Here is an 11220-nt window from a genome sequence, read left to right as displayed (position 1 = left end):
GTGGAACACACTCATCCACCACATGTATAATTAATTCCTATGATTTTTTATATAGATGAGGAGACTTTCATTTTAATGAATTTGTCTAATACTTTTGGGTAAAAGCATAGATCTATGTCACACTTTCAACCAACTAAATTTTGGTGAAACAATTTCATCCTAAATGGTTTTGAGAAAAATCATTTTGTCAAATTTTGTGTGGCATGTAAGGTGCATCAATAGTTTTAGGTGAAACACTTTCTCTTGAAACTATAAAATGTATATACTTTATTAAAAATTTGAATCACACTTTCAAGAAGTTGCATGTAAAGTTTCAATTGAAACCATTTCAACCAAAAGTGGGTATGCGGGTGTAGACCTATATGTAGCAATTTAACCCCTCTTTTGGAGGAAATTCAAACAAAAAACTTCAACTCCAACTTTGAATTCCTTATCATGTTTATTGTGATATTTCTTATTATCATAATGTTTGATGACTTCATAAGGGCATTTGATGTATTCATTTTCTATGACAAGTAGTGATTTTTACTAAATTTACAAACCAAAGTCTTTTGATGCTTCCACATAATTGTGTATTTTTACATGTAATATGCTCTAGATCATCCCTAGACTTCAATTATCCTACATAAAAGTCGTTTATGCTCCATAAATTATTAAATATATTTTTTGTGAATGAAATCATAAAAGTAGCATTTCAATGATTGAGTGGAGAAATACTTGATCATAAAAAGATTCATTTTCATAGATCATTGTAGCGTCGTAAATTGTACGCACTTGCTAGGGTGGTACAATTTCACACCTAGTTTAGCACCCGCCTTGGCGCATTTTGCATTTTGCATTGCATTTCCCCTTTAGCACTTAATTAGTCAAATTAATTAGGTCTAAGGTTCTATTTCATCATCTCCCACATCATAAAGTTGGGCCCTTTCATTAAAGTGTGCCCCTTTCATTTTATTCTTCCAATACATCATTTAATCAAAAACCCTAATTAGGTCCTATTTTGAACTTGGGGGCTTGATTTCGGGGGTCAAAACATCTCGAAATCACCTGTAACTTCGGGATTCTCTCTAAAATCATCATATCCGACAATCCTGAAAATTTGGTGAAAAGTTGTCGGGACCATGGCGCCCGGAGTGCAACATGGTCCCAGACATTTTTCTTGAAATTTTAGGAGCGCGATCCAATCATAAAATAAAGCTTAACCCCAAGAAATTGGCAGGAGATTCAGTCTCTAAGTCAGCCTAAAGTTGAAATTAAGACCTAGGGTTTCATACATAAGAGCTCTCTTTCTTCATTTGAAAGGAGGGGGATTTTGGCTTTCAAGGACCTTCTATGTAGCGAAAGAGTAGATCTTTGAAGACTTCAATAACATTCAACATCCATCCATCAAGCATTCATCAATTTCATTCATTCATTTAGGGCTTTGAAGACATTGAAGAACAATAGGAGATTACCGACTGAAGATTGGCTTGTACTCCTCCCTTGAGGGTTGGGTATGATTTCATGTTGTTTTCATGTCTTTTCATAAGCTTCAGTATATCCTTTATTCATGCTTTAGATCACTTTTCATCTCAATTTAGAGCATTTACATTATCATTTACAAGCGATTAGGGTTTACTTTCTAGGTTGCTCTAGTTTGCTTTCTTGCATTTTAGGACCTTGCACACACACTAGGTCTGCACACACAATACATTTTACAATACAACTTGGCTATTCGTGGTGGTGGAAATCACTGAAGCGGGGATTTGACTAAGGCAAAACCCTTTATAGCCGCCCAAACACCTTTTCAGATATAAGTGCAGGTTTCAGGACTCGGACGACGCCGCAAGTTACAGATCCGGAAGAAGCAGACGGAGACCAAACAACACACCAAATCTCAAAGCAAAAGACCAAGACAGGGGTGTGGGGTGCCCTGGTCCTGCCAGGACAGGGGCGCTGGGCGCCGTGGTCCCTGGGACAGGGGCGCTGGGCACCCTGGTCCTCCTGACAGACAGCATTTTCAGCATTTTTGACAGCTTTTCCAGAGTGCAAAACAGCAGTTTCCGGAGCAGTTTCAGGGGCAGAATCAGGACAGTGGCGCCTGCGCCCCTGTCCCGAACATTTTCAGTCAGATTTTAACTCCGGGTACACATTTGCATTCTTGTCTTGTCCTTGTGTTTACAGCTTTCCATCATTTAAGTTCAATTCTGTAATCTTGTTATTAGTTCATACTTGCACTTTGGGGTTAGGGATTGAACTTGCATCATTTCATCTTTCAATTACAACAAAGGAATAGAAATCCTAATAGGTAGCCCGTGGCTCTCTCTTCCACAAGAAGAAGTAGCCAATTGTTTGATACCTCTAGGCTCTTTCGTATTCCACAAGTGTGTGGTTGAAAGTGAGATTAGGGCATGTTTGCTTAGTGTCACTTTTTCTCCCACACATTTTGGTGAACCCGACGTGAATCTATCATTGCTTCCTCTTGCATTGCATTTGTTAGATCTAGATCTAGATTTAGTGTGTTTTCATTTCATTTTCATTAAAAAGAAAAAAAGAAAAAAAAAAAGTGTGTTTCTTTGCATTGTGTGTTTAAAATTTTATGCAATTTCAAAATGTCAGATTTTTATTTGCAAGATGTTCATATTTGTGATGATTATGAGTTAGATGAAGCTTTAGATGAATTTTTGAAACCTAAATATACCAAACCTTCATTTTACCAAAAACTCATAAACATTGTTACTATGCCATTTCGTTGTGATGAGAAAGATAAGTCGAATGATTCCTCTCAAGGGTACATTCCTATCAGCTCTTCCACTAAATCTAGTAACATGGTTGTTTTCAATGATCCCCTCTATGAAGAGATATCTCCTTTTGAATCAAAAGATAAACCTTTTAATAGATATGATCATGCTTTGTTGAATGATGCCCTTGATGCCTTTGTGTCCCCTAAAAAACACTCCCTTCATGAGGATCCTTTTGTACAAGAAAATGACATTATCCCTACATTTCCTAGTGATGGCCTTTCCTTTTCCAACAAAATTCCCACTAGAGATGATGAATTAATGGTAAATGCTTACCCTTCTCCTAAAGTTGGTCTTACCCATAAGCATCCCTTAGAGAAAGAAGATGAAATAGTAAGCAATTTCCTTAATTCTCTCTCCCCTATTGAACATATTTTGAGGAAAGAGGATGAGTTTAACACATCTATTGATGCTCTCCCTCCTAAGGATGAGGAATTAATAAACAATGTTATCTCCTCTCCCGAAATTGACAATACTTCCAACATTCCTTTCAACAACTTCACTATTTGGGATGAACCATTAGAAGAAGGTGTTGATTATTCTCTACCCTGTGAGAGAACCCTAGCCAAAGGGGATGAAGTCAAGATTAAAAACTCCCTTGAGAGTTTCTCACCTTCCTTGAATCTCAATTATTCTCCCTCTAAAAATAAAGCATCTCCCTCTCCTCAACTTGGTTCTACTCATATGGAAACCCTAGCTCAAAGCAAAACGGTTAACATCTCTTTCAAAGATCTCCCTCTCAAAAGTGAGACTTTAGAGAGTAATGTTGATCCTTCTCCTAGAGAGTTTATTCCCCATGTAGATCCTGTGATGATAAAGGATGATATGACCTTTCCTAGTATTACTCTTCCTACTAGAACATCAATGCCTACCCCTTGTCTCTCTCCTAAAATTGATTTAACCTATGATAAGATTTTAGTGCAAGAGAAGACTATCAATAATTCTTTCAACACTTTTGTTCATTCCTCTAAACCATCCTCAATCAATTTGATACATGTGAATGAGACACCTAACAAACCTCTCTTCACTGTTCAAGGTGCTTGTCCTTCTCAAAATTCTCAACCTTTAAATAAGCCTATCTTAGTGGTTCAAGGTGGTTATACTAATGATTCTTTTTGCACTCCTAAGAAACCGGTTATTACTGTGCAAGGAGGTTATTCCTCTAAGAGCCCTTATGAGTATGCTAAGCAATTGACTAGAGAGAGTTATCATGCGGTTGCCCATTTTTATAATACTAGAAATAATAGGCAACCTAATCCTCCTCCAGTTATCCCAACTTCACTTCCTCCTTCCCAACCTATTCTTCCCCAAGCTCCACGTATTTCACAAGTTCTTGGTAAGGAATATGATCTCATAGAACAACTTAAAGCTACCCCTGCTAAGATATCCCTTTGGGATTTGATCCAAACTTCTTCCGCTCATCATGGAATGTTACAAGATGCCTTGAAAGATTTGAATGTTCCTCCACCTAATACATCTAGTAATATAGTGTCTTTGGTTAACTCTGTGATGAATCCTAAAGCTCAAATTGTGTTTACTCAAGATGAGTTGCCTACTAGCGAAATTCAACATCAATATGATCCCTTGATGATTGTGGTTATCATAAAGGACACTGCTATAAGACGAACACTGGTAGATAATGGCTCTGGCCTTAATGTGTGTAGCATTAATCTATTGCATAAGATGAATGTGGATACATCCCTTATTGAGCCTGACTCTCGTCCCATTCGAGGCTTTGATAATGTGGCTAAGTCTTCATTAGGTATTATCACCTTACCCATCACAGTGGGACCTGTTACTTTGCCTACTCCTATCCATGTTATGTCGGGAAATCTAACATACAACTTGTTATTAGGGAGACCTTGGATTCATAGTATGCAAGTTGTCCCCTCTACATTGCATAGACAAGTTAAATTCATTTATAACAATAAGACATATACCTTGATAGGTGATACTAATTTTCAATCTTGTTTGCAAACATCTACTTCCAAAGGGAGTTCTTCTAAGCCTTCCTCTTCTAGTGATGACTCGTTAAACAAGATACCTATGGATGAATCCTTACCCTCTGATAATCAAAATTATTTGGATGAGTCTAAGGCCCCTGAAGAAGATCCTTCTCGACTTGAATATACGCATAAAAAGGCTTTTGATCCTGAGAAGGTTCTCGCAGATGACGATTGGGGATCTCTTGACTTTAATCCCACCTTTGTAGGTGAGTATAGGGTTCCTCCTAGAGAGTTTAAAGTTAAAAAGAAGGAAGAAACTAAAAATCAATCAATCTTACCTGAACCTATGAGCAATAATTTTGTGGCCGCTTCTCAAACTTCTTCTCCTCACACCTCTAATTATGAAGAGTTTGATTCTTTGTCTTATGAAAAACCACCTTCTCTTCCTGAAATGGCTGATCGTTATGGTCGTGGTTTTCGCATTTTTGCTAAGCATGGGTATCATGGAAATGGTTGTGGCACTCATGAACAAGGTATAAAAGTTCCTCTAGAGACTAATTTTCACAATTATGCCTTTGGACTTGGCTATAATCCCTGCAAACGTACCAAAGCATCTAAAAGACCATCTCTCAATGTGAATGCTATATTTAGTAGTGATGATGATCTCACTTCAACTAAATCATCTTCTACTTCTATCAACTCTCATTCCCCTCATAAGGAAATCTTGGCGATGAACAAATCTCTTTATGAATCCCCTCAAATTTCTAAATCCACTTATGAATCTTTATCTCCTATTCATCATAAAGTCCTTTCCTCTAGGGATAAGGCTCTAATAAATTACACTCATCCCTCTTCTAAGATTTCATGTGACTTTTTTTTCTTCAATCTTTATCATTTTATACATGTTCTTGATCTCACTTATAGTTGAGCATTTAGCATGTCATATTCAAATACCTCATTTAGTCTATCATGTCTTTAAATAACATTAATGGCTATTATGTTGCTCATCACTATGTGACATTGGTAGCTCATTTACTGGGGGCTCATTGTCATTCATGATGGTACAATTTCAAGTGCAATCATATTTTTGAAGCAACATAATAGCCTAATTTTCTTGTTCCTATGGGGACAAGAGTGATTTCATACATCTCTTCTTTTTATGGTTAAAATTTCCCTTTGGGGTAATGATGTGGAAATATTGATCATCTTTTCTTTAGAATCCTCTTTTCCTAGATATGGGAGAAGATGTGTATTCTCTTTCTTATCCTACCCACTTCTTATGAGGAGCATTTTACATACACTAATGTCTTGCTTGCATGAACTCATGTGAGTATGTAGTACATTTTGTTCATGTCTAAATCTCTCCCTGGAAGATTGAGTAAGTCCTTCTCATTGACCTTATCCTTGGGAGGCAATGATCTTTCCTTATTTTTATCTAAGGATCCACTTTTTCCTATTTTGTGGATGGTGTGGACTTTATTACTTGATGTTATGCCTTGTACGCATTTGTTGTTGTTTGTTCAAGGATTCTCTCTTACAAGAGGTGTAAGTCCTTGACTACAACCTCTTTTGCACTTGGTAAAATACATCCATAACGAATTCACTCTCCTAATTGGGTTAAAAAGAGTGTCATCCTTCATTAAGATCACTTTCACCTTGCAAAAGAAGGAAGTATTGCATTCTTATTCTCTTCTTTGTCTTATTCTAGAAGATGTTATATTTGTCTAAGACAATTCCTCTCGGGGATAGGTGTCTTTTGTACAAAGATTTCATTTTTGGGGTATCTTCTTTTGTGATAAAGGTAGGTATCCTTGTTCTAATTTTCTTATGACATAAACATTACACTTTTTTAGCAATGGGTCATTCTCGGAACCAGAGCACAGACTCTTAGAGCGAGATGTCACGCTTTTGTACTATACATATACAGGTTGTAGCATACTCGGGCATAGACTCCTATGAGATGCTTCTAACCTCACTTACACACACATGCACGAGGTTGAGTGGAACTAGCGGCATAAGGCTAGACTTTCTCACTCTCCTCCCTTACATGGATCACCTAGACAGACTCTAGGGGCTAGTTTTCCATGTCCTTTTTCCCATGGATCACCTAGACAAGATCTAGGGGTGAGAATTCCATGTTTACATCCTTCATCTTGTGTTAGAGAACTCTCAAATCCTCACACTCTTTGTTGTGTTGGAATTGAGATTTAGTCCACTTTCTTACCAAATGATTCTCCATTAGTTTTTGATCTCATATCAAATCTTCTTGTGAGCATTTGTCATCAATTTTCTTTAACAATTCGGAGTGGTAAACATGATACCCTGTTTCAACTCACTAAAATTAGCAAGCCGAAACAAGGGGGGGCATATAGCTACCCTTGAATTTTCATCACCTTCCTTAGTAAGCATTAGGTGATTTTGTGATCTAACGTGTGTTTTGTAGGGTGCGGTTCCTAACTGTGTACTGTAGATACCGCTGGGGGCTTCGTTCGACAGACTTATGGATATATCCTTTTTCAAATAATGTTTACTTTTCTGTACTTTAGCTTGCATATGCACGTAGTTTTCATATGACCGCTAAAGTGGGGGCTAAATGTAGCGTCGTAAATTGTACGCACTTGCTAGGGTGGTACAATTTCACACCTAGTTTAGCACCCGCCTTGGCGCATTTTGCATTTTGCATTGCATTTCCCCTTTAGCACTTAATTAGTCAAATTAATTAGGTCTAAGGTTCTATTTCATCATCTCCCACATCATAAAGTTGGGCCCTTTCATTAAAGTGTGCCCCTTTCATTTTATTCTTCCAATACATCATTTAATCAAAAACCCTAATTAGGTCCTATTTTGAACTTGGGGGCTTGATTTCGGGGGTCAAAACATCTCGAAATCACCTGTAACTTCGGGATTCTCTCTAAAATCATCATATCCGACAGTCCTGAAAATTTGGTGAAAAGTTGTTGGGACCATGGCACCCGGAGTGCAACATGGTCCCAGACATTTTTCTCGAAATTTTAGGAGCGCGATCCAATCATAAAATAAAGCTTAACCCCAAGAAATTGGCAGGAGATTCAGTCTCTAAGTCGGCCTAAAGTTGAAATTAAGACCTAGGGTTTCATACATAAGAGCTCTCTTTCTTCATTTGAAAGGAGGGGGATTTTGGCTTTCAAGGACCTTCTATGCAGTGAAAGAGTAGATCTTTGAAGACTTCAATAACATTCAACATCCATCCATCAAGCATTCATCAATTTCATTCATTCATTTAGGGCTTTGAAGACATTGAAGAACAATAGGAGATTACCGACTGAAGATTGGCTTGTACTCCTCCCTTGAGGGTTGGGTATGATTTCATGTTGTTTTCATGTCTTTTCATAAGCTTCAGTATATCCTTTATTCATGCTTTAGATCACTTTTCATCTCAATTTAGAGCATTTACATTATCATTTACAAGCGATTAGGGTTTACTTTCTAGGTTGCTCTAGTTTGCTTTCTTGCATTTTAGGACCTTGCACACACACTAGGTCTGCACACACAATACATTTTACAATACAACTTGGCTATTCGTGGTGGTGGAAATCACTGAAGCGGGGATTTGACTAAGGCAAAACCCTTTATAGCCGCCCAAACACCTTTTCAGATATAAGTGCAGGTTTCAGGACTTGGACGACGCCGCAAGTTACAGATCCGAAAGAAGCAGACGGAGACCAAACAACACACCAAATCTCAAAGAAAAAGACCAGGACAGGGGCGTGGGGTGCCCTGGTCCTGCCAGGACAGGGGTGCTGGGCACCTTGGTCCCTGGGACAGGGGCGCTGGGCACCCTGGTCCTCCTGACAGACATCATTTTCAGCATTTTTGACAGCTTTTCCAGAGTGCAAAACAGCAGTTTCCGGAGCAGTTTCAGGGGCAGAATCAGGACAGTGGTGCCCGCGCCCCTGTCCCGAACATTTTCAGTCAGATTTTAACACTGGGTACACATTTGCATTCTTGTCTTGTCCTTGTGTTTACAGCTTTCCATCATTTAAGTTCAATTCTATAATCTTGTTATTAGTTCATACTTGCACTTTGGGGTTAGGGATTGAACTTGCATCATTTCATCTTTCAATTACAATAAAGGAATAGAAATCCTAATAGGTAGCCCGTGGCTCTCTCTTCCACAAGAAGAAGTAGCCAATTGTGTGATACCTCTAGGCTCTTTCGTATTCCACAAGTGTGTGGTTGAAAGTGAGATTAGGGCATGTTTTCTTAGTGTCACTTTTTCTCCCACACAATCATAATCCCTGAATCAAGTGGATTTTGATTCCAAATATCTTAGGAACTCATAGGATGTGGAAATTTCTTCCCAGCATCCTCTTTAGGACATCATTTTGACTTGATTGGAAGTTATCATTTCAACGCAACCAACCATGCTTCTTGATACCCTATATTTGTTTATTTCTCATTCTTTTGGATAACCATGTCATGTCCCATTTTTTCTAAAGGTGACACTAACTCTTCCTCTTCATCCAACATAGAAGGATGAAATACATGTAGGGTTTTTAATTAACCATCAAATATATTTTATACATGATATAAAATTAAGTTCAAGGGCCTTCTTACTAACTTTTTCAATATAACATGTTTTCTACATCGTAGGGGTTTCATCTTCTATGTTACAAGTTCATAGAGTCTATAATTCCTTTACAAGTGGCGAAGCCTTTTTATTCATGTTAAAATAATGCTTAGTGGAGAATTGATCATGTGATTTATTGTACATCTCTTTATTAGCTTTCAACTTCTCTTTCACCTAAAAATACATCTATTAGAGTTCTTTATGAGTTAATCAACCTTTGAATCTACATTGTCCCCCTTTTCTCATGACTACATCTTGCAATAATATTGAGTAACATTTGATGTAAGTAAATGTAACATGTTTCAAATGGAAAAAGATTTGTTGAAGAGTGTATATACTATCATGCCTGTGAAGTGTGATACTTGTAACTGCAACACAAAACACTCAATAGATCATTACAAGCATGGTTAGCAAATTTAAAACAAATAAAGATAAAACCATGGCTAATCGATCTATTGCCTCCTAATAAATGCGAGTGTAGATTTGCTCTCAGATCTGGATAAGCAAATTCCAATCACTTGACTACATCCAGATGGAGGATTTAAGATGATAATGATGAATTTAAGCTAGAAAAGAGAATGATTAAGCTACATGATTCAACAATTATGCTAGAAAATAAGTTAGATCTAAGATATAATTGCCTATAATAACAATGCTCAAATGATATGCTAAGAGATATTATGCCTATAGTAACAATGCATAAGATGCAAATGAGATGGGATGATTATTGCTCCAAAAAGGGGGATATTTATAGGATTTCCAAGGCCAGGGGTGAGGTGGTAGGAATCAACGGTCAAGATTTAGTCTAAAGATATAAATGGTGAAATTGGAGGAGGTTGGAAAAGAGGCTAGATGAAAGGGAACATTTGTCATCTCTATGGTGACAAGTGTCAAGAAGCTTTTCTCATGAGAGAGAAAGTGACTAAGGAAAGGGGACATGTGGCCCAAGAATGCCATGTGTTTCAAGGGAAGAGTATCCACATCATAGGAGGTTAGGATGTGCAAGCTAAGGTAGGTTTAATTAAACCTAGGGTTAGATGGAAGGGGTTAGGTTAGGTGGTTAGAAGTTAGGAGGTATGTGGGTAATTTGAATTTAAAATTCAAATAAGACTAATTAATTCTCAACAACTCATAAATTGATTTGTTTTAATTAATTAGAAGATTAGAAGAATTAATTGAAGATGGGGGGAGAGATTAATTAATTTGAATTAATTAATCAAAGGAGATTATGAAAATGAACCTATTAAATAAATCCTTAGATTTATTAATAAGTAGATGAAAGGGGAATTTAATCAAATTGCTTAGTGAATTCAATTAAATTAGGAAGGGGGATTAATTAAATAATTGCTTATTTAATTAATTATCTTCACACCATTTTTAGGTGTATACATATACCACTTGTGGGAATTTTGGACATATATAGTTTGACTCTCAACCCACATCTTAAGATATTTTCATATTGTAATCTTATAGAGAAATTAAATTGATGTTCTATCTAATACTTTATTCTATCCATTATTAGAGATGGAAACCTATGATTATCCTTCATTTTTATTCATTTTATCCCTTATAGAATAGTGGAATACTTAAGGAACTTTAAATCCTACTTTGATGTAATACTTAGAAGAAAGTCAAAGTGCACCCACACATGTAAAAGAAAATTTTAGTTATTTCCTTTTTAGATGGGATTAAGATACACATCCAAATAAAATTCTCAAACACAATAAAGAGATAGTTATTTCCTTTCTTTTCATGAGAAAAATACTTTTATAGAGCTGAAAAGTATGAGATAAATCATACACAAGGTTAATTAAATATTAAATTAATCAATGTACATAATCATCTTGGACTATATTTTTTACACTTGTAATAAAAGAAAATAAAT

This window comes from Cryptomeria japonica, chromosome 4 (assembly GCF_030272615.1).
Source record: "Cryptomeria japonica chromosome 4, Sugi_1.0, whole genome shotgun sequence".
Classification (NCBI taxonomy): domain Eukaryota; kingdom Viridiplantae; phylum Streptophyta; class Pinopsida; order Cupressales; family Cupressaceae; genus Cryptomeria; species Cryptomeria japonica.
The sequence above is the reverse complement of the archived record's forward strand: the minus strand, read 5'-3'. Positions refer to the sequence as shown.